This window comes from Grammomys surdaster, unplaced genomic scaffold (genome assembly GCF_004785775.1).
Source record: "Grammomys surdaster isolate TR1022 unplaced genomic scaffold, NIH_TR_1.0 126219, whole genome shotgun sequence".
Lineage (NCBI taxonomy): Eukaryota > Metazoa > Chordata > Mammalia > Rodentia > Muridae > Grammomys > Grammomys surdaster.
Window position 1 is genome coordinate 4,191,821 of NW_021621022.1, and position 25,527 is coordinate 4,217,347.

The following is a 25,527-nucleotide window of genomic DNA, read 5'->3' on the forward strand; positions in this document are numbered from 1 at the left end:
AGAGAGAGAGAGAGAGAGAGAGAGAGAGAGAGAGAGAGAGAGAGAGAACTCTGCTTAACTCTCTTCACATGTGAGACTCTTCTCCTCCAGGCATGACTGGCTGCTCTCCCAAATTACACACTGGAAACAAAAATATTTATTGTGCTCCTTGGGCGTGGCATACTTTATGAATGCAGAAAATTCAAGAGCAGGAATAGCTTTATCTCGGTCCTTATTTTCCACACATCTGCCTCCTAATTGGGAGGACAATAGCTGAGTGGGAAAAAGTGACAAATCCTTGAGCCATGTGTGAGAGACAAACACTCATCCTAATAGAAGGGTAGATTGAGAGATCCCTCTGTGGAAGGAACCTGGTCTTAGGGATCAAAATTCCAATTGCGAATCACCTTTGACCCCTAACTTGTCTCTTGGGAAACTATCCTTAAGCTGTAATACTTAAGGAATAACATATATTTAAATGGATTCATTGTGGCATTGCTCTGAATAATGAGAGACAGGGAGAATTCAAATCCCTTTGACTAGAGGTCTGATTAACAACATTGTTTCATGTACATACAACATAAGGCTTTGAAGGCATAAAACGACGTGAGGCAGTGTTCAGTGTGCAGGTATTTTAAAAGTCTCCAAATATAGTATGTGACCAAAAAGCCCCAGCAAGGTGCAGAAATATATGATGCTTCCATTTATTTTCAATGGAAAATCAAGAACACAAACTATTTGCATGTGTTTAATATTCATAAGCTATACGAATCCACAAATCCACAGGCACACTGGCTACTGGAGAGGGTTAATGGGCTGTGCTATGGTTTGAATATAGTTTATTCCCTCTAAAACTCAAGCTGAAAGTCAATATCCATTATGAGCCTTGAGAGGTAGGACTAGGTGATTAGAGCTCTGCCTTCATGAATGAATTAATAATGAATGAATTAATACATTCTCCTTATTAATGAGCTAATTAGGCTAACTTGAAAATGGGTCTGTGGAACTGGAGGGACGGCTCAGGCTGAAGAGCAATTACCGTTCTTGAAGAGCACCCCAGTTCATTAGTTCCCTAACCCAGCATCCATGTCGGATGGTGCACAACAGCCTGTAACTCCAGAGCAGTGGGGTACCCATGCTTCTGGTCTCTGGGGCACCTGAATTCACATGCATCCACCATATGCATATACATAATTTAGGATAATAAAAAAATTTTTTTTAAAAAAGGAGGTCTCTTTGTTTTTTTGTTTTTCTGAGACAAGTTTTCCTTACATAGCACTGGCTGTCCTGAAACTTCACTCTGTAGACCAGACTGGCCTAGAACTCAAGAGATCTACCTGCCTCTGCCTCCTGAGTGCTGGGACTGAAGACATGCACTGCTGGAAAGAGAATCTTCTACAAAGACCAACATGTCTTGTTCTCTCCCATGTCTCTGTCTCTAGCTTGTGAGCCGCACTGTGCCAGGTGAGAAGGATTCTGTACGACAGATGTGACCCCTTGACCTTGTACCCAGTCATACAGGATGTATAGGATGGTTAGCACAGAAAACCAGCTCAGACAGAGAGTGAAAACAAAATGGACAGGCAGAAAGACCCCTGCTGTATGAAACTCAGAAGCCTTCTCACTCAGAGTAGGTAAGGCAAGAAGAGACTAAAGAAACCACCCCTACTGTGGTCTGGTGTGCCGAGGAGGAAGCTGGCTGCTACTGGAGCTGCCATATGAAGCATGCGCTCCATGAACGGTTGGGACTATGACAATGGCAAGTGGGCTGCTTCTGTCCCAAGCCTCTGTGCCACAGCCCTGCCCAGCTGCTAGGCTTCCCTGCAGGTGCATCTGCCTCAGCCAGGCTATGGAGTGCCTCAAATGATCACTCCCCCACCCTGATGCTCATGATCGTCTCTCCTCCCAGTTACCAGAATCCATCCCCCAGCCTCCTCAGCTTGAATCCTTAGTAAATAGGATAGAAAGGGGGCAGGGAGGGTCGATTAAGTAAGTGCTATTAACAGAGGACCCAAGCCTGGGGGGTCAAAGAGACCGGGATGGATGATGGCCGCCAGCCAGGCCAAACTTGGAACACTCCTCACAGATACCAAAGAGACATGTGCCCCATGCCAACGCTGCTGGCTCAGGGTTGGGGAATAATGGGTGGTTGCTTTTCTGGGATTTCTTTGATGTGCCTTCCAGTTGCTTTTATGAGTATGGATCATTCTTATAAACCAAAAAAGTACAGTGTAAGACAAGAAAACAACAGAGATGGATGCATTAAAGACAAAGCCACACCAAGACTCTTATGTATTCTGAAGCCTTTAAAGATGAAGAAGGCTGGGTGTGGTGGTACATGCCTTTAATCCCAGCACTAGGGAGGCAGAGGCAAACAGATCTCTGTGAATTGGAGGCCAGCCTGGTCTACATAGTGAGTTCCAGGAGCTGGGGGTGTAGTTTAGCTGGCAGTGTTCTTACCTAGTATGTGTGAAGCTCTGGGTTTGATCCACAGCACTGCATAAAGCAGGTGTGGGGTGCACGCCTGTGATCTTAACACTTGAGAGACGGAGAGGCAAGGGGATCAGGAGTTCAAGGCCATCTTCAGCCACACAGGGAATCCAAGACAAGCTTGAGTAATGTGAGATCTTATCTCAAGTAGAAGGGAAGGAAGGAGGGAGAGAGGGAGGGAAGGAGGGAAGGAGAAAGGAAAGTAGGAAAGAAGGAAGGAAGGAAGGAAGGAAGGAAGGAAGGAAGGAAGGAAGGAAGGAGAGAGAAAGAACCGATGGGCATTGTAAGTGTCACAGGTTTGTAGCCCAGTGGTGAACTGCTGTCCTAGCATGTGTGAGACCCTGGGCTCAGCTCCCAGCTGGTATCAAAGATACCAACGGCCTGTAGGCCAGTGTGACCCAGCTGACCTGAAGGGCAGAGTAGGACTGTCCAAGGTAAGAAGGTACAGCAAGTAACTTTAAGATGCTTTAAGGCCAGCAGCTCACTCCTCCCACAGGCCCTCTCCTCACTGGCTTTGAAACTCAGTAGCCCTCCAAGCCATCTTCTTCCCCTCACTCTGTAAACCCAAGTGACGGTGATATCATATTCACCTCCCCAACTTAACCACTCTATATTCAAACCATCTTCCAGCCTCAGCCCTTCACGATTATGCAAAATCAACTAGTATTTAAATTAGTGGGTTGGCTTTGGCATGTGAACATATCCGAAGTCTATCACCCATTTAATGCAAAGCTTTGTAGTAATTAATAAAATTAGATGCAAAAATCATGCCCTCAGTGCTTGAACAATCCAGCAGACCTAGGTACCTCCAATGTCTCCAAGTGTCATAAATAGTGTTTTATTTAGTTTTACTAAATAAAACCTTCCTGAACCCTGAACTTGGAAGCAGCATGGTGGCCAACACCCTGCCCTGATTTAGTCAGAACTCTTGATTGTAAGTGACAGGAACCTAGGTGATGGAAAGGGGCACATAGCAAAGGACACAACGCAAATAAGAGCTAAGCCAAGCCCAGGAACCTAACCCACACTTGAGCAGGACTTTGTCCTTTGCGGCTGCCTCTCACAGTAAGACACTTTCACAGGACGGGAAACATGGACACTCAGAGGTCAAGAGTTGCCATTTTAGCCCTCAAGCTTTTATTAGTTCTTTGTTCAAAAATCCTAAGAGGAATCTTCAGTCAGCTCAGGTCAGATCAGTGGGATGTATGAACGATGTAGCAGTTGCTGCCAGAATCAAATGGCCAGAGGGAGGGGCCAACCAGTACCATAAAAGCAGGTAGAAACTGATGTGGATAGAACCATTTCTCCCCCTGAAGCTCTTACATTGAGGCGTAGCTCCTCAGGGTATATCAGTGTTGAGATGTAGAGCCTACTGGGAAGTGTTTGGATCCTTGAAGGAAGCCCTCAGGAATGGCTTGATACTTTCTGGAGGGGCTCTTGAGCTAGCACTTAGTCTCCATAAGCGGGTGGCTACATGTCCACCACACACTGCCTGTCTTCACACAGGACACCCGCTCTTCCACTTTCTGCCATGAGCTGAAGCAATTCAAAGCTTTCACTGTACATTGTTAAATATCCAGTCTTGATGTCCAAGCCCAAGAGTGAGCCATGACAAGCCTCTACCAGCTACCCACTCTGTGGTGTCACATTAGAACAGTGGGATGCAGACTAAGCTATACAGTATTATACCCCAATTCCAAAAGGAATGCTATAAAGTGACATTTCAGGCTTCTTTGGAAGGCACATTTTAAGCAGCAAAGCTGAAGAGACACTGGGGGGGGGGTCAGGGGTCTCCTGGGAGCAGGGACTTCCCTCACAGTGTAGCATCACCCTCCACTCAGAACTGAAAACCCCCCACCTTAGTAAAACCTCAACTGTTAGGTGTCACCCAATTGCTCACAGATGGCTAATGGCAGGTGTTTCTCTTAAGTGACTAGAGTTATTGTATAAAGAGAATGGTTTTCATGCCCTGATTCATCCTGATACCACCTGCTCCTTCCCATCCTCATGACCAGCAGCTAGTCCTATTGTTTCTGCATCATCAATAGCAAGCAACCTTCCAATCAGTCCTGAGCTCTAGTCACTGCTATCCCGCTTGAGGCCCCCTCATGACCATGCTGGATCATTCTATAGACACCAGAGTGGGGAAATAGATACCCTAGCTCTTATTAAGCAAGGAAATATTTTTCTTAAGAATTATTTTATGTGCTGGGTGGTGGTGGCGCACGCCTTTAATCCCAGCACTTGGGAGGCAGAGGCAGGCGGATTTCTGAGTTTGAGGCCAGCCTGGTCTACCGAGTGAGTTCCAGGACAGCCAGGGCTACACAGAGAAACCTTGTCTCGAAAAACCAAAAAAAAAAAAAAGATTTATTTTATGCTAGTACACTGTTGCTGTCTTCAGACACACCAGAAGAGGGCATCAGATTCCCATTACAGATGGTTGTGAGCCACCATATAGTTGTTGAGAATTGAACTCAAAACCTCTGGAAGAGCAGTCTGTGCTCTCAACCACTGAGCCATCTCTCCAGCCCACCAAGGACATATTGAAAAAGAATGATTGAGACCTGGGGACGGAGCTCGGTGATACAGTGCTTGCTTGCAAGTGTAAGGGACACTGGATTCAATATGTAGTACCACCCAAAAAGACAAAGAGGCTGGGGAGACGGCTCAGTGGGTTAAGTGTTGGTTGTGTGAGTGTGGGGACCAGAGTTTGAATCCACAGTGGGTATGGTGGCACACTAGTGTAGACAGGGGATCCACAGCTAACTAGACAGACAAGCAAAATCCCAACATCAACTTTGAGCCTCCGTCCGCATGAATAGACACGTACACATGCACCTGTACACATATTTGCACACATGTGACTATCCATACACATATGCATTCCACACATATACACACGAAAACATGACATTTCAAATTTAGTAAAACATGCTCCACAACTTATCTCTGGGTAATCACGGAAAACCCATCAATTCATCTGAGGTGTTTTATTTTTAAGCAAAAGGCATATTTTAAATTTTTTATTTATTTTTATTTTAATGTATATTTGTGTTTGGCCTGAATATATGTCTGTATGAGGCTGTCGGATCCCCTGAAACTTGAGGTACAGATGGCTCTAAGCCACCATGTGGGTGCTGAGAATTGAACCCAGGTCCTTTGGAAGAACAGCCAGTGCTCTAAACCTCTGAGCCAACTCTCCAGCCCAAGACATAGTATAATATTTTATAGACTTATAGAGATTGCTTTTGACATACCACCTCTTAACCAAATGTATAGATAAGAGTGCTTCATATCAGGAGTTTTTCAGGTTTATGAATAGTTTCACGGGTGAAACATCCCTAAATCTGAAAATGCTCTGAAACCCAGAACTTTACGACCATGGGTCAGTGCTCAAGTTCTCAGTTTTGGGATTGACCTCTGGATTGGGAGTGCTCGACTTGTGCATGCTGTTGATATCAGAGGTCCCGTGCTAACTTTCCAAAAGTCAAACAAATTTGAGATGACAGAGAAGGTTGGAGAACCCTCTGCTGCATAATTTTCTTTGTCTCCCAAAGATTGGCCATTTTTTTTCTGTAAGCCTGAAAAGTTTGTGCACACAGTAGGCCTCTGCTCCCCTGCTAAGCAGCGCTACTACACTGCCCAACACAGACGGTTGAGAGCCATTCTCTCTTGGGAGTGGGCACAGTCAGCACCTGCCACATTTTCATCACTTCCCAATAGAGCCCATCAAATTATGACCCTATCAAGAGATGAGCCCTTCAGTGAAGTCACAATGCCCATGGAGCCAATCACTTCCCCAAAATGCACCTGTAAATATGGCTACTTTGGGAACAAGCCTCCAACACATGAGCATTGGGGGTGCAGGGATATTCCGGATAGAAACCATGTGAAAACGACTTAATTGTGGGATGACAAAGGAGACAGGCCTCCAATCGATGGAGAATCTTAAACTGTATCATTATCTGAGGGTTCTGAAACGGTCCCAAATGTGCAGATGCAGGCAGAACATGGTGCTAAAGAGATGAGACAATACATACGGGCTCAACAACACCATCCCACCAGATGTGACCACACACATCTGTAACCCTAACAACACACAGGAGGCCGAGGCAGCAAGGTCGCAAGTTTTAGGCTAGCCCTCACCATATATACACACACAAACAAGCAAAAAGCCCTCAGTGGTATCTCACTGAGAATTAGTTTATATATATATATTAAGGACAAGGTCTCCCCTATATAGCCCTGGTTGGCTTGAACTCACTATGACTAACTTTGTAGATCAGGCTGGCCTTCAACTCAGAGATCTGCTGACCTTTGCCTCCTGAGTGCTGGGATTATAGGTATGCACCTCCACACCCAGCTAACTTTTCTTTTATAATATGTACTCAGATTGAACACAGGTAACCTGATCTCACTGTGAACTCTGCCTCAGCCTCCTGTGTGTGAGAGTTACAGATGTGTGTGGTCACATCTGGTGGGAGACAGCGTTGGTGAGTCAGTCTCCAATACTATCTCTCTATATGTATCTGCACATTGGGGGATCTAAACTATTATATACCAATATAGTGTAAAACACTCCACAGATTGGAGCCCTTTCTTCTTTCTCATACAACAAACTCTCCCGAGACAATTCTTATTTTATTTGTTTATCTTATTCAAAGACCCTCAGAGATCATAAAGAGAGAGAGCAAGTTTAGTGCTAAAAACAAATATTTGTTTCCTCCCTATACAAGTAAAATTTGTAAGACTCTATATCTCAGAAAAACAAACACACACACACACACCACCCCCACACACACACACACACACCAACATGAGCCTGGAGAGATGACTCCTCAGTAAGCACTTGTTGCTCTTACAGAGGACAAGGGTTTATCTTCCAGCACCCACAAGGCAGCTCACTGTCATCTGTAACTCCAGTTCCAGGAGATCCGACACCCTCTGCTGGCTTCCACTAGCACTGCATGCATGTGGTGCACAGACAAACATATATAGGTAAAAAAATACCCAAACACATTTTTTTAAGTATTCTTTTGGAAACAATGGGAATTCTCTTTATGTTCTGCTTAATTTTACTGGGAACTTTAAAGTGCTCTAAAAGAATTAAATAAAGTTGGGGAAAAGGTTTGAATAAACATTTCTCCAAGAAGATCCATAAATGACCAAGCACACAAAAAATGCTTAGTGTCATTAATCAGCAGGGAAATGCAAACCAGAATCATAACGACAAGTAACATATCACATCCACAGCCATGGCTGGATTAACAGAAAGACTGAGGAGAAACTGGAAGCTTGACCCTTGGACACTGCTGATGGGATATGAAGCAGTTTGGTCACTACAGAAAATAGCTTGGCAGCCTCCTCCCCCACCCCAGAGAAGTTAGCATGGGACACCACATGACCAACATGGGATACCACATGACCCAGCAGTTCCACTCCTGAGCAGAGAGCCAAAAGAATGGCATGTAAACAGATATGAGCAAGCAGAACAGCTCAGTCATGGTATTGAGAAGATGCAGGGACCTAAATGCGAGACAAAGGGATGCTGTATACAACAGCATCATGCTGGGCCATGAAGAGGGACTAATGCCTGCGGGCATGGAGCTGTACCACAGAGGCAATGCCAGAGAACTAGACCAACATAACCAGTACTTCCAAGTTCTACACAAGGGGTAGAAACGGCCAAGGTAAAGATTTTACACGTGTGTGTGTGTGTGTGTGTATTGAATTTTTCACATTGAGCATGTGAAAATTAAAAACTTTAAATTTTAATAAGAAGGAAACTGTAGCACAGAATAATATACATATGGTTGGTAATGGAGGAAACATTTTAAAATGAGACTTGAGAGCACAAATTGTAAATACATGCTTATGAAATAGTTGACATCATTAACCTTGAACTCATTTATTCATCCAAATAAACTATAAACTTAACATGATTAAAATATACTCTATACTATATGATTTGTTAAAGAGTAAAATAGTTGGGCCGGGCGGTGATGCACGCCTTTAATCCCAGCACTTGGGAGGCAGAGGCAGGCGGATCTCTGAGTTCGAGAGTTTGAGGCCAGCCTGGTCTACAGAGTGAGTTCCAGGACAGCCAGGACTATACAGAGAAACCCTGTCTCGAAAAACCAAAAAAAAAAAGAGTAAAATATTTGGTTTTAACAAGTAAATTATAAAATGAAGCTAGGTATGGCAGCTCACTGGTTTTTGTTGTTGTTGGTGGTGGTGGTGGTTTTGTTTTTTTTTAAACAGGGTTTCTCTGTGTAGACCTGGCTGTCCAGGCACTTGCTCTGTAGAGCAGACTGGTCTCAAACTCAGAGATCTACCTGCCTCTGCCTCCTGAGTGCTGGGATTGAAGTAGTGTGCCAACACTGCTCTGCAACTCACAACTTTAACCCCGTCACTGAAGTTAAGAGAGGTTTGAGGAGAATGATCACGAGTTGAAGGCCAGCAGAGGCCACATAGGGAGTTCTATGCCAGCAAGGCTCCTTCTCAAGACAATTGAAGAAATGGCTCAGCAATTAAGAGCACTTGTTGCTCTGCCAGAGGACCCAGGCTTGAGTCCCAGCATACACATGGTGGTCTACACACCATTTGTCACTCCAGTTCTAGAGGATCTGATGCACATTCCTGTCCTCCACAGGCACCAAGCATGCATGTGACACACAGTCATACATGCAGACAAAACATCTATACACATAATAAAATAAATATCAAGATGCTGGAATATATACAGGAGGTATCAACTGTTTGCATCAAGGGATGCCCGTGACCATCTCCCACTCCCACACTGTGAGCTCTCCAGCTGCCATGGCTTCTCCTCTCCCAACAAGGAGACCTCTTTTCTACAGACTGAAGAGGCAGCTGCAATGCCTCCTGGGTACAAAGACTCACTCCAAGCTGAGCTGTCAATTATCCCTCCTCCCATCCGATCCCGCAGAGATAATGAAGTATTTTCTGTATCCAGTGAAGAGCTCTCCAACTCCTTTCCTTCATTGCACCTACTACACAGCAAGAATGTCAAGGAGCCAGAAATGACAATGACAACTTCACATGGGATACAGCTGAGGGGAGCTCAAAAGCCAGACTCACCAAGGGAAGGGAGTGGAGAAGAGGCAGAATGCTTAGGCCTAAACCTTCATAGCCCTTTAATGTCAACTGAGGCATGATTTAAGAAGCACTTACAATACAGTGCGGTACTAAGTTGGAAAGAGTCTCACCTCCCCCTCCCCATTTCTGCCCCTTTCTTTCACTTTCTACCCTTCCATCTCTCTCTACCTCTTCACCTCTCTCCCTTTCTCTTCCCCACCCCTCTCTCGAGTGTATGTGCATGGGTGAGTGCAAGTGTATGTGTCTCTATGCTCGTGTGCCTGTGTGTGTGAGTGTGTGTGTATGTGCGCACGCGCACAGGTGTGTCAGTTGGTTGGTTTGAATGAGCACTGTCTCTCACACTCTCGAGCATTTGTACATTTGGTCCCCAGCTGGTGGCACTGTCTGGGGAGGTTTAGGAGGTTCTAACTTGGTACAGGAAGCAATGTCACTTGAGGGTGGACTTTGAAGTAAAAAGTCTTAAGCCATTTCTGCTTCATTTTCTCTACTTTGTGCTTATGTTTGAAGATTTAAGCCCTTGGCTCCCTGTGCCCACTGCTATGCCTGTCATTTGATATCACGGTTCCCTGTCACATCCTTCTGGAACTTTAAGCCCAAATAAACTCTCCTATAAATCGCTTTGATCATGATGTTTTGTTACAACAACAGAAAAGTAACAAGTACTCTGTGTGTGTGTATGTGTGTGTGTGTGTGTGAGAGAGAGAGAGAGAGAGACAGACAGACAGACAGACAGATAGAGAGAGAGACACACAGAGAGAGAGACAGAGACAGAGAGATTTCATATTGAATCCAAGTCCTCATACAAGCCAGACAAACACTGTCCCGCTGAGATACATGCTCCCAGCTCTCTATTCACTTTTCAATCTCTGTAAACAAGGCTGGCCTCAAACTCACAGATATCAGCCTGCCTCTGCCTTCCGAGTGCTGGGATTAAAGGCCCGTGCCACTACTGCTTGGCTTCTTTTCACATTTTAAGACAAGGTGCAATTCTCCTGCCTTAGCCTCTGGAGCAGATGGGCTGACAGGCCTGCAGCACCAGGACTGGCCAGAGGTAGAGTCTCCAAAGAGGAAGCATGTACACATAACGGGCACAGAGGCTCTCCAAGGCAAAGCTGCCTCTGACCTCAATGGACAAGCAGCAGTTTGTCAGTTGCACGGGGCTGAGAGGAGGGATAACATGAGGGAAGAATTGAGAGTTGCCCCCACTTGACATCTGTGGGTGAGAGCTGAAGGGAACTGAAAGGGGGGAAAGGGGAATCTGAGGAACAACCAGTACTTATCAGCCAGGGACTGTCATCTTCCTATAATGGGAGTTTGCTTATGAGAATGGTGGGTTTTAGCAGAACATGAAGACTGCAGGGAAGCCTAGGCCAACAGCCTCTGGCCCCTGAGAGACATTCAACTGTGGGCTGAGCAGCAAGGACAGCACGGGTGACTTCTGTGAAGACGACTGCAGCAGCGAGGTGGGAAGAAAGCAAGAAGAGATGAGGGGTGGGAGGGGGTGAGCAAGCACAGGCAAGTCTGAAGGCAAGGCTGGGGTGTGGAGAGGAGGGTGTTGGGAAAGGTGGTTTTGATGGCGAGATGGGAGCGTGGACAAAGGCTAATAAGACAGATGTGGAGGTCAGAGGACAAGTTACCCCACCTGGTAACACACATCTGTAAGCCCATCCCTCAGGAAATGGAGGCAAGAGGATTCAGCCTATGTAATAAGATCCTACTTTCAGAGAAGTACAAAAACAAAAACAAAACCATGGTTCTGATTCAAGGGCTAGACACCCCAAACTAGAAAGGAGCAGGAAAAGAACAGGGCACATAGGAGCTGGCTGCTCTCCCAGAGGTCCTGAGTTCTATTCCCAGCAACCACATGGTGGCTCATAACTATCTATAATGAGATCTGGTGCCCTCTTCTGGCCTGCAGGCATACATGTAGGCAGAATGTGGTATACACAATACATAAGAAAAAAAAAAAGAACAGGGCACACGTGAAGTTAATCAGTGGGGGGGCATGGCAGTGGAACTGTTTGACAGCCTTGATTAGTGAGGAGAGCATGGGAGGCCATTTGCAAAAACTGCTGTGGAGAACAGAACGAGAAAGAACCAGCTAGAACAGGCTATGTGCCTGTTCTGGGTAACAGAAATCATTTCAGTTTTACCACGATCTACATGATAGAAAAAGGACAGCACCCAGAAGCCCTGCTTTAAAGTCTGCTGACTTAATTCTCAGTTTGCTGTAAACTGCCAAGCTGATGGAGACGAGCCACTGGAAGGCATCACAAAATAACCTGACGGAGCAGCTGGTGAGAGACACTGGACTGACTGGTTATGGCGGCTCACAGCACAAAGCTGACGCAGGAACACTGCTGTGTGAAGACAGCTTGAGCTACATAGCAAGTTCCAGACCAGCCTGGCAAAGAGAGAAAGAAAGCAAAGACAGTAGGCTAAAGGGAAACAACACATCTATATACATTTAGGTGCTGGGAAGATGGTTCAGTCAGTATGGTGCTTGCCTTTCAAGCATAAGGACCCAAGTTCAATTCCTAGAACCCACATAAAAAAGCCAAGGGTTGTGGCAAGTGCATGACCTTCCACATGTTAGGAAGGTGGAAACAAAGGGATTCTTGGGGTGATTCTTGGGGTGCTTCAGTAGACACAACCCCCCTCCCCAGGCCGAGGCTAGTGAGAAACCCTGCTGTCTCTCTTTCTCACCTCACACACACATATTCTCCCCCCCCCTCTCTCTCATCTATACCAATAAAATAAAGGTCACAATTCTCTTAAGAGCAGACGTAATTCTTGGCCAGGGAACTGTTGGCTAGTGGACTCTGTCTTTTTTTTTTTTTTTTTTTTTTGGTTTTTCGAGACAGGGTTTCTCTGTGTAGCCCCGGCTGTCCTGGAACTCACTCTGTAGACCAGGCTGGCCTCGAACTCAGAAATCCGCCTGCCTCTGCCTCCCAAGTGCTGGGATTAAAGGCATGCGCCACCACTGCCCAGCCATTTTTTTAAATTAATATATAACTGGTAGATTGTTGTTTACTCTTTCTCAGACTTCTGACTACATTGACAGCTAAGCTTTCACAGATGTAATCTGTTACCTCATTACCCAAACTCAGTTTCCACTGATTAAATGCTTTATATTTCCTCTTCTTGCTATGCCACTGTCCTAAATGATCTGAGTTCCTATAAACTTGCCTCTAATAAAACATTCCACTATACGATCCAACAAAGGCTCGTCTTAAAGACTCTTCATTTTGTTAACTCATGCAGTTAACTCATGCTGTTATACCTTTTGTAAACTTATAAGCTACAGGAAACCCACTCAGATCTACCTCTCATGGACCAAATAAACTCCATTCAGATAAGCACATCTGCCTAATGTTCCCATTTACTACCTATTCCAAAGGGTGGGATCACTCTGGGTTTCAAATGTACATCTTAAGAAAAATTTTTTCTTTCTCCAAAACATACTTAATCTTATTCCCTATATCTTGTCAAGTCCAGGCACATCCAGAACAGCTCCAGAGAAGCAACCTCCAGATGCTCTATCTCCTGTCACACACAGAGATGCTTCTACTGGACCTGTTCCTTCTGATGGCTCCATAGACCCTGGACAGTAGGAAACAGCCAACTCTCTTAAGACTGGACAAACATCCCCCATACCCATCCTTCTAGGTTCCCTAGAGACACGTCGCCCCCAATGACAGCAGGAAGTAGCCAGATATTACAATGACCTTATTCCTGCTTTACCATCACCTCTTTCTAATTTTTCTTTTTTAATTAAACCAATATGGGGGAACGTTAGCATTCTGTCTAAACTCCACCCACACAGTTACCTAGCAACAGCCAGGTAGTCCTGGCCTTCTATAAAAGGGGCTGCTTGCCCCCTCCTCTCTTTCTTGCATCTCTCTTGATCTCTTGCTCTTGCCCTCTTGATCCCTCTGTCCCCTCGCCCCCGCCCCCAAGTGCTCATGGCCAGCCTCTACTTCTCTCCTCTCCTCTCCTCTCCTGTCCCCTCCCCTCCCCTCCCCTCCTTTCCCTTCCCCTCCCTTCTCTCTTTGTGCCTCTCTGTGCCTCTCTGTGCCTCTCTGTGCCTCTACTCCTGGCTCCCCTCCCCCTGAATAAACTCTATTCTATGCTATACCAGTGTGTGACTGGTCCCTCAGGGGAAAGAGATGCCTTGGCATGGGCCCACTGAGGCATCCCCTTCCCCCATACCTCTCCACACACCCACAGAACATACTCGTTATTTCTTTATCTTTTTATAAGCACATCAGTAACAGCCTTCAGATGAAGAGATGTAGAACTCTCAGATCCTCTTGCACCATGCCTGCCTGGATGCTGCCATGTTCCCACCTTGATGATAATGGACTGAATCTCTGAACCTGTAAACCAGCCCTAATTAAATGTTGTGCTTTATAATAAGACTTGCCTTGGTCATGGTATGTGTTCATAGCAGTAAAACCCTAACTAAGACAGGCTGGTTTACAGTTTCAGAGGTTCAGTCCATTATCATCATGGCGGGAAGCATTGCAGCTCTCAGGCAGACTTGGTGCTTGAGGAGACAAGAGTTCTACATCTTGATTGGAAGGCAACCAGGAAGAGACTATAGGCAGCCAGGAGGAGGGTCTCTTCCACATTGGGTGGGAGCCTGAGCATAGGAAGTCTCAAAAACCACCCCCACAGTGACACACTTCCTCCAGTAAGGCCACACCTACTCTAACAAGGTCATACCTCCTAATCGTACCACTTCCCATATGGCAGGCATATTAAAACCATCACAACATGGGTACTTGACTCTGTTTCTGGGCTTCTTTATGGCTAGAAGTTGGCAGGAGGAGATTCTTCATGTTGATAGTGAAAAAGAGATTAACCACATACATGTATGTGGTAGACATGTATGTGGTAGACATGTGTTCAGAGGAGGATGCTGGGAGTCCTGCTCTGTCACTGCTCCTCAAGACACAGCCTCTCACTGAACCTAGAACTAGGTTAGTAACTAGCAAACTCCAGCAACCCGTCCCGCCTCCCAAGCACTGGGTTACAGACACTACATAGCCACGCACAGCTTTTTCGGCGGATGTGGGGTTTTGAACTCAGACTGTCATGCTTACCAGTGAGCCATCTCCCCAGCCCTGAGGTTAACCAGTTTAAGGATGCAGCTCTCCCACCCTGGTATGTTCCCTCTGCTGTTCAACCATCACTTGCTTTTCTAGGACTTCATCTCCTCAAGTCCTCATCCATTGGACACTAACTCTGTATTTCTTCTCCCACAGCTCCTGGCAACCAGCATTCAGTCTTCTATCTCCATCAACCTATTTACTCTAAGGACCTTGCTCGAGTAGAGACATGCAGTATTTATCCTCTGGGATTGGCTCAGATCACTCAGCCCGGTATCTATCTTACTCCTCATCTTTCTGGGTTCTCGAATTTCCTTCTTGCCCGCTGTGATTTTGTTATTGCTTGGCCCCTCTTCCCAGGCACCCTTTATACTTATGTCAGGTGCCAGCTTTTCCAGAAGTCTTTCCCCAGCAACCGACAGACTGGACATAAAGTCCTGGCACCATGAACTGGCCCATCACCACATCGCCCATCACCCCGGCAAATATATGCTATAGTACCAGATTGTCTGGGTTGATTTACCTTCCTAAGTTACCTTCCAAAGCCAAAGTTTAAATTATCTCTGCATTTCCAACCCTAGCACTCTAGGATGTCTACTAAACAGAATCTGTGTACGGATAACTAGGGTGGTGTTCTGCCATTACAAAACAGGCCAGAATAACCCCCAGATAATGAAGTCATTCAGAATAACCATTAAGGTAGGTTCCTGCTTGACAAAGATTTAGAACCCAAACTGTTAGTCACCTCCTCTCCTTGAATAGAGGTAATTCAGTAACCGTTTAAAAGCATTATGGGGGAGGGGCTGAGCACGGTAACACCCACACTTTTAAATCCAGCACTTGGGAGGCAGAGGCAGGTGGATCTCTGAGTTTGAGGCCAGGCTGTCTATATAGTGAGTTACTGGACAACTAAGATTACATAGAGAGACACCCTCTCAAAAAAACAGAAATAGTTTTTAAAAAGATTTTTTTGTTTTGATTATCAAGTCAAGAATTCTAGCAACCAAAAAAGGAATGTGTGTACATTATCTACATTTTAGATTTGGAAGACGCAGTAAAGATGGTTTTCATACTTCAACCTTCTGAGAACCAAGCTTGCCCGATTTACCATCCACAGCCTCCCACCCAAAGACTCATTTGCTGGTTAGGATTGTGTTCACCTGGATTATCATCTTTTCGCTATAGTTTTTCTAATTAAAAACATTACTAAGCAATAAGAAATTTCTTGGGAGTTTAAGTAAAAGCAAACCAACTGGCTTATGAAAATGGATATATAACAGGTTGAAATAAGCCTTTCAAATACGATTTATGAAGCTGGAGAGATGAGTTGGGGGTTAAGAGCACTTTTTATTTTCACAGAGGACCGGAGTTCTAGAAGTTCCTAGCATGCCCACGGTGGCTCACTACCATCTCTAACTCTAGTTCTGGGGATCCGATTCCCTCTTCTGGCCTCCAGGCACACATGCAATAAACGTACATACATGTACACTCATACACATAAATCTAAAAGGAAAAAAATAAAATATGATTGGGGTCGGGGATTTGAGGAGAAAACCTTGTTGGGCATTACGACCTGAAGCCTCCAGGCTGTGACATTCCCAAGGAAACAGGGTAACCAGAAATGAGACTTAAAGGACAGAACTCCACGAGAAGCAGAAACAGGCTGAGGGGACAGACACGCGCAAGCCCAAGCCACCAGGCATGTCAGTGCTTCCTAGCTACAGAACCGTACTTTTTGCAAAGTTCTAACTATGAACTCGCAAACTAAGACGCTCCGATCGATGAGGAGCTGGGTGTGGCACCAAGGAGCCCCGGGGGCCGTCCTGAGTGGCATTTAGTTGGACTTCTGGAACATCAGGGCCTCACCGGCTCAGCTCAAGGGACAGCACCTCCTGAGAGGAGTGGCAGTTGCCACTCACCCCTGCCTGCAGTGCGCGCCCTCGAATCCACGATTCTGATTTCCCACCAGCCACCTGCGCCCGAGAGTCACATCCATTCCCACGAGAGGGACAGCTTGAAGCGGAACAAAACACTACAACGGATTCCAGATGCCCCCGAGTCAGTGTCCCGAGACCTTGGAAATTCAGTGCCAGGGATACAGGCAAAGCTTTTCCACAGATCCCGCGGTCACGCCCACACCACTCCAGGACTTCCCGCCCTCAAGGGACGAGCCTCCAGTTCCCCTACCTGGCTACAGCACCAGGAGCCAAGGTCTGCAACACCCGCGGATCTCCACGTTCGCAGAACACTCGGCCCGGCCCCGCCCCCGACGGACAGACCACGCCCCTCCATGCCTTTATCATCTGAGCCCGCCCCGAAGTCCAGGTCCCGCCCCCATAGCCAGGTCCCACCTCTCAAACTAGCCCAAACCCTCGCAATAGACCACGCCCCATACATATAGGCACCGCCCAAACGTCCAGGCCGCACCCATGATGGGGATGCCCCGCCCCACCGTTTGAGGTTCTGCGGCACAGGCGCACCAGCAGCTCAAGAGTGGCCCGCCCAGCTTGCTTGGAGCCCGGTGCATTGTGGGACACTCAGGCCAAGGTTGGGCCTGTGCTGACTCCTGGCGGGCGCTTTTGTAACAGCAGCCGGAGTGTGGCTGCGGGCTCGGACCCTGGGGGCCAAGCTGGTTGCCAGTTCATTAAAATACCAAAATAAAATGGAAACCTGTAAAACAGCTGGAGCCCCTTCCCATAGAGAAACTCAAACGCAAACTAAAACACCTACAATAGAAAATCTACTTGAAACCAGGGAAAAACAATTGAAAACGAAAAATCCTGTCAAGATGACAAAGAAACAACATCAGCAGTCCTAGACAGTAATGAAATGCTATTGTGGGCACAAAAAATTAAAAACACCCAAGACAGATGTTTAATATGCCTTGCATTTCTTTCACTTTCTTTCTCCCTTTCTTTCTCCCTTTCTCCCTTTCTTTCTTTCTTTCTTTCTTTCTTTCTTTCTTTCTTTCTTTCTTTCTTTTTCCTGGCCTTTTGAGATGGGGGTCTCTTAACATACCCTAAGCTAGTCTTGAACCATCCTCTGTCTCAGTCTTTCAAAGTCCTGGGATACCAGGAGCATGGTGCCATATCCATCCAGTCTTTAATGTTTATTAAATAACTTCTAAATGTTTCTAAGATGTTGAAACTAGTTCTGATTTCCTGCAGCACAGTAAGATTTCAGTTTCCCCATACAGTGGGATCTTGTTGTTTGTTGGTCTCTCTGGGTAGCCTTGGCTATCCTAGAACTCACTATGTAGACCAGGTGGCTTTGAGCTCTGCCTGCCTCTGCCTCTAAGTGCTGGGATCAAAGGCGTGCACCACCAGGCCCAGCTCATCTAAGTGATTTTTAAAAGATATCAACACACAAAAATGTTTCTGAGGTCTTAGAGAACTGTAACAATTAGCTTGTCTGCAAATCATGCCAGGGTACCAGAAGGGAACTATTTCTTTGGGAGTGTGTTGGTTTGGTAGGCTTCTCAAAGAGCTCAGACAGGAGCACACTCCAGAAGCCAGCCATCTGTGAGGACTCACCCCAGCAAAGTGGGTTCCAGTGCTGAAAGCTGAGAGGGAGGAATCTGTGCCTGCCCCTCTTCCTGGGCTTACAGTGTCTTCGTGGTTACAGTGTTTCCCACTGGCATGTCTGCATCCCTGCTTATAGGACCAGTCATCTTTGGTAAGGGGCTTGCTCTGCTCCAACATACTCTCATCCTGAACAAACTGTGTCTACAATGACCCAACTTAAAATCAGAGTCCCTCTGTGGTATTGGGGTGTGGAACTTCAACACAGCATGGGAGAATGAAGACTCAACCCAAAACTGGGACTATACACTGGAAATTCACAGCATAAACTTAGAAAATTCCTATGGAAAAACTAATGGATGACAAAAATACTATAATATTATATGCATATATATGTATATATATAATATTATGTATGTATTATACATATAATATTAATACAACTTAAGCACAGTAAGACCAAACTTGTTACTCTCCTCTTCTTGTCCCTAACACCTCTCTTGCCTTTCAAGATGAGCTTGGCACTGTGGATGAGCTAAGCTAGTCCTAGAGACTTGGGAAACCTGCATGGGGTGTATTCGATGTGCCTGGACACTGTCCAAATGCCTGGTCTGAGGGAAGGGCCCATTTCTTGTATTTGAACCTCAGGGTCTTGGACAGAGAGAATATGGTAAGGCCTTCTACTGAAGAATTCCAAGTCCAGGGGTGATGGTTCGAGCAAAGTCCTCAGGCTGGGGAAGATGCCTCACAGGTACAAAATTTCTTCCACAGCTGAGCCCTGTCTCTCAGGTAGCCTGACTATACAAACCACACCACTGGAAGAAGCTGTGGACTGACTCCAAAAAACAAAGCCTTGTGAAGCATGCCAGAGCTGTGTGTTCTTGTCAGAATCTGGGAGAATCCAAAACCCAGCATGTAGAAGCTCTAGTTTGCAGTGTGCGTGGAAATCTATGACATAAACATTCCTGGTTGATTTCAGCCTACCCCCAAGAGGACACAGAGCAGTTTCGGGGACTTCAACACACCACCGAGACAGAGTAATTGACTTACCAGTGATCCTCTAAGCACCGGCCACATTTGGGAGCCCTGAAGTCAAAAGCAGAAGTCACTGCTCTTGTGACTTAGGCACAGAGTTCAAATGGGCAGCAGTGCTGTTGGGGAGCAGTGGACGGTGGGCAGCCAGTGAGAGACAGGTCTCAGTGAGACACAGGACAGCAGGATGGGGGGGGGCTCTGAAAGTAGCCTGAGAGCAGCTACCAGGAGGCAGTGCTTTCGCTCACAGCTCACTCTAGAACTTACACTGCTGGCCAAGTGGAATCAATAGTGAGATAATTTAGACTTTCCCAGATTGAGGGCAACACTCTCCTTCAGCTTCCCTTAATAGGGCCCAATCCCTGAGGAGAAAGTGCTAGGAACACAGGTGGTCAGGGTAGCATGCTCAGTGTTCACACAGGTGACTGTCATCACTGAGCTCATGGTCACCTTGTGCCTTTCTCCCGTTTCTCCACCTGGACCCAAGAGCACTCACATGAGCTCCTTTACAGCAGATGGTACTTGTACTACCCAGGTCACAAGATCTAGAACCCTAGAACAAAAGTTAGACTTGTCTCAAGTGCAAGTGTGCATCTGTCACATGCATGCGTGATTTTTCCCCCCACAGATGTGATCCTGAGATGTTTCTTTCTGCTTGAAACCTTTCCTGGGTGATCTGATGCCCACTGGGTTCTCCAGCTGTGTTTGCTGTGCTGCCCTTCTCCCACCCTGCCCCACCCCACCCCATCCCACACTTGGAACTCGCTTCCCCATTTGGATACCAATGCCAGGAATCTTGAGATACAGCACTGTGGGCCTGGATGACTTCTACGTGTCTTTCAGAACAGCTCAGTATGCTGCACACCTGAAATCTCGGCACTTGGGAGGCAGAGGTAGGAAGATCAGGGGTTCCAGACTTGTCTTGACTTATGTGAGATCCTGCCAAAAGGAAAGAAAAGAAACAAAGAGAGGAAGGAAAGATGGAGATGAAGAAAGAGGGGAGAGAAGAATAGAGAAAGAAAGAAGGAAGGAAACAAAATATTGAAAAAAAAACCGTCATAAGTAGCCAGGTATGGTGTTACATGCTTTTAAATCCCAGCACTCAAGAGGTAGAGGCAGGCAGATCTTTGTGAATTTGAGGCCAGCCTGATCTATATAGTGAGCTCCAGACCAGCTAGTGCTACACCATGTGACTCACTCTCAAGAAAAAGAAATCTTCATACATAGTAAACAGAACGTGGTAAAATAGGAGTCCCAGCCTACACCTCCAGACTGAGCCCGTGGGATTTCATGCTGCTCTCTGTTCTGCAGGCTTCATGGCTGTCTTATGACAGCAGAAAGACAGACGGATGGTAGCAGACCCTGAAGCCACTGATTCGGAGGCCCCAGTAGCTGGGAAGTGACAGAAAGTGGCATTCAGCACAATCTACACTTGATACACAAGTATATGTGCCCATGGGACCGGTCTCAGAAGGCAACACGGTGCACAGCTGGCTGTGGGGCCGGTTGATAGGAAAGAGTTGAGAAGGCTGGGAGACAGATCGGCGGGTAGATGAGAGACTCAGCAGAACTCTGCCAAAGCTGTTAAATCACTGCATTGAGTAATAATAATAATAATAATAATGATAATAAATGAGGGGGCTGGAGAGATGGCTCAGTGGTTAAGAGCACTGACTGCACTTCCAGAGGTCCTGAGTTCAAATCCCAGCAACCACATGGTGGCTCACAACCATCTGTAATGGGATCCGGTGCCCTCTTCTGGTGTGTCTGAAGACAGCTGCAGTGTACTCATAAATAATAAATAAATAAATAAATAAATAAATAAATAAATCTTTGAAAGAAAGATGAAATGAGGGCTGATGAGATGCCTCATTGAGTGTGACATGAAGGCAAGATGACCTGAGCTCAAATCCTCAGTATCACACACACACACACCTGAGCATAGCCAAACATGCCAGTTACACCAGCACTGAAGGGCAGAGCAGGACATCCTGGAGGCTCGAAGGCCAGGTAGTCTAGCCAAACTGGCAAGCTTGGGGTTCAGTGAGAAATGATCTATGTATGCACAAGTCACAGAGGCAGACAGCTGACGCCCACACATAGGCGCACCCCCACCTCGTGTGAACACCCCCCTCCTCACAGCCACAAAAGATGAGACAGTGAGATGCCAGCACGCGATTCCATGTCATGCTTCGCAGGAACATAAATAGACTATAGAATTCCAACAAGGACCCCATTGAGCGCAGAGAAATGCCATGACCTAACCTGAATCTGGTCAGAACCAGCTTGTCGCTGTGAGTCTGCCCCCAAGAGCAGTCACTTGAAAGCCTTCTTTGATTTCCTTTCCCCGTCCCAAGGCCCTGAACTGGATTTTGTCACTTTGTCTGGGTGATGACATTCAGTTTGTAGGCTCACAAGTTCCCCTATGACCCTGATCATAGACCATTCCCAAGCAGAAGTCAAAAGTTAGTTTCTGGGGGTCAGGGATATAGCCCTGAAGTTAATGAAGTGTTTGCCCAATATGCACAAAGCTCTGGGTTTGATCCCCAGCACCTCATAAACTAGGCATGGTGGTATATACCTGTATCCTGGCCCTGAAACGGTGGAGGCAGGAGGATCAGATGTTCAAAATGATCTCCAGCTAGACTAAGTTTGAACACAACCTAGTCACACAAGACTCTGTCTTTCAGACAGTGCCCCCATGCATTCCTGGGTCGCCCTCCAGTATCCAAGTTCACACTCAGCGCCCAAGTGCTAACTGAATTTACCTAGGGAGGAAAGTTGTCTGCTGACCACCAAGTTACACGTCTGTAATCCCAGCATGTGGGATGCTGACAGAGGAGGATCACAAGTGTGAGGCCAGCCTGCTTATCCAGGGAGGAAGCTCTCAAGCATTCAGGCAGTATCTGCACTGCAGACATTTTGGCTTTTCCACCTGTCTCCCTCTCCCTTCTGTTGTGTGGCTGCTGTCACTCGGCTTGACCTACTGACTCCCAGTCTCACAGCCCCTCCCTTACCATCACGCACACCTTTACCTGTGTCCTGAAGGAATCATCCATACCGATTTACATTCAAGACTAGATGGCCGGAAATAGCTTACTAAATTGCTTTTTATTTTATGTGTATATGTTTTGCCTGCATGTATATATGTGTAGCACATGCATGTCTGGTGCTCTTAGGAGGTCAGAAGAAAGTGTTGGATCCCCCTGGAACTGGAGTGACAAATGGCTGTGAGCTACCATGTGGTTGCTGGGAATTGAACTCAGGAACTCTGGAGGAGCAGTCAGTGCTCTTAACCACTGAGCCATCTCTCCAGCCCCCGTGCTGCTTTTTGCAAGAGTAATTATATTTCCAAACTAACAATTTTTAAAAATTTATTTTAGTTTATTATTTTGTGGGTAGATGTTTTTTACCTGCACGTATGTCTGTGTACTAGACATACACAGACGTATGTATGTCTCCAGTGCCCTAGAGGCCAGGAGAAGGCTAATTCGAGGCTAGTCTGGGTTAAATATCAAGATCCTGTCTCAAAAATCCAAACAAAACTAACCCCATTCCCACCAACTCATGTAACCATCCTCCAACAGGTCATGACTGTGAACCACACATAAACGTTTACGTTTGTGGAACCCGACAGAAGGTCACTGAACCGCTGGGAACTGGAGTTACCAACGGTTATGAGTCCTCGTGTTGATGTGTAAACCACTCAACCTGGGTGCTGGCAACTGAACCTGGGTCCTCTGTGAGAGCAGTCTATGCCCTTAACCTCAGAGTCATCTCTCCATTGTCCAATTCATGATCTTTTCCCTAAAAATCCATGTTGACAAAGAAGTGATAACTCATTCAGTGGTAAAGCACATCTCTAGCCTGGATCAAGTTCTGAATCCTTGCCCCAGCACTGAAAACAGCTTGATAGCTACGCTAACCAGGTCTTTATGCACTGGATACATGTACTAAAAAGCCAACCCTGCACTCCATGTGTGTGTACAAGGCAGCTACCATATGTCAGCTAAAAATAAATCCATTTCTTAAAATTTAGGTTGGACCTGTCATAAAATTAACAAGATGAATAAGATAATACATTTTATCTACACTGATAATTAGTCAAGAATACTAAGAGAAGCCTGAGGTGTGGTGTGTCTGTACAATCCTCCTTCACTTGGGAAGCAGAGGCAGGATCCTGGGACTACCTCGAATTCAACACCAACCTCAGCTTTCCCAGTGGCCAGGATGACGTGGAGAGACCTTATTTCAAAAAGTGAGATTGATCTCCTCATGCATGTATGCACACACACACACACACACACACACACAAACATGCACACACGCAACCAAGAAGTATGGTAATGAATCAGAGTCCCCAGATCATTTGCACTCAGGTGGGTTTTGATTGAAACAGCCATGCTACCCTGAATCTGGGGCTGTGTTTTTTTTTCACCATTAAGGTGGACTTGAGGATCTAGGTGGGCAAGCATCCATCAGTAACAAGCCTCTCACCCTGCGCTCTCAGCAAAGCTAACAGCAAAGGGACACCCAGCCTCTGCTTCTATTACAGAGCCAGAGGAATTCTACAGTGGCTGCTGGGGAAGGGGATGGCAGTTAACAGGATGGGCTCTGTAGTTAATTCAAGTCCCCTTTGACCCTCCCCTTCACCCCAAATCAAAGCAAAAGGATTTAAAAAATGAGAAATATTTTCCAGAAAGGAAAGAGCTGTGGACAAAGAAGCCATGGCCATGTCCTTTCTTCTCTGACCTTTACTTTGCCTTGAGGACGGTGTCAGGATAAAGTCCCTTAAGGCAGGACACTCCAGTCTGCAAGGTCATTCTCCTGTCTTCCCCTGGAGGTGAAAAGCATTCTATTACAGTAGAATTCAAAACTGTCGTTTAGAAAACAAAACAAAAAGAAGAGGAGGAGGAGGAGTCAAAGGAGGAAGAGAGAAAAGATAAAGAAAAGGGCTGGGGATGTGGCTCAGTTGGTAGTCGCCTGGCATGCACAAAGCCCAGGGTTTGAATCCCAGCACTGCGTAATAACCTAGCCCTTGGGAGACAGGGGCAGGAGGATCAGAGCTTAATGGTAGTCCTCAGCCACATAGGCCAAGTGGGTTACATGAGCCCCTCTTATAAACAAACAAACAAACAAATAAATAAATAAAACATAGAAAATCCAGAATATAGGACTAGAGTTCTCTATCACACAGATCAGTTCTTTCCAGTGTCTTATGTAGCCCAGGCTAGTCTTGTACTCACTGTGTAGCTCAGACTGGTCATAAATTCCTGACCCTCCTGCCTCTACTTCTCATGTGCTGGGATCATAGGTATATGCCACCATGCATGGCTTCATTGATGTCCTTTCGTGACATTTTGCTAATTGAAATGCTTATAGCAGGCTTGGAGGGATAGCTCAGTTGCTACCTCCCTAGCATGCGTGAAGCCTGGGTTTGGTCCCTGTTAACTGGATGCAATAGTACATCCGTATAATCCCAATGCCTAGGTGTGGAGGTACAGAAACCAGAAGTTCAAGGTCATTTTAGCTATATAATAAGTTCAAGGCAGTGTGAGCTGGCCTGTCTGACTAAGTAAAGGGATGGAGAGAAGAAGGATAGGAAAAAGAGAGAGACAGGGTCTCTCACTGAACCTGGAACTCATTAATTGCCTAGATGGGTATATATATATACATATCTGCTATGTGCTTGGATATGCCCATGGATATCAGAAGAGATTTCCAGATCCCTGGAACTGGAGTTACAAATAGTTGTGAGCCACAGTGGTAGATGGTAGGAACTGAACCTGGGTCCTCTGCAAGATTAGCAAGAAGACTGGAGAAGATAGGGACAGTAGAACACATAGGTTACCACTAAAACCCTTTCATCCTGGGGGAGGTAAACATCTACCTCCTCCTGTAACAAAGTACAGTTCACTCTGGGGACCCAGTGGGTTTATTAGAACTACAAAGAAGCGGATAGGGGGCCATAGCTAAGAGCATGGGTGACCCTAAGGCAGCCACACTGGATAGTCTGCAGCCAGCATGCCAATGTGTAGCTGGAAGTCCTCGCCCACCCTTCTTCATCGATATCCTTTAACCCTTCCCAGAGTCCTCCCTCCCCCAGGCTGCCTGCAGTTAGGGCAGAATTGCATATAGCTAGTAGGGAGAGAGGACACTCAGGGGAGGGTCCCATTACCCTCCCTGCTCCCTCCTTCCAAAAGGGAAGGCCAATAGTCAATAAGCCCCGCTCAGATGATCTTTGGTGAACAGGCCCAGCTAAATTCCTGAAG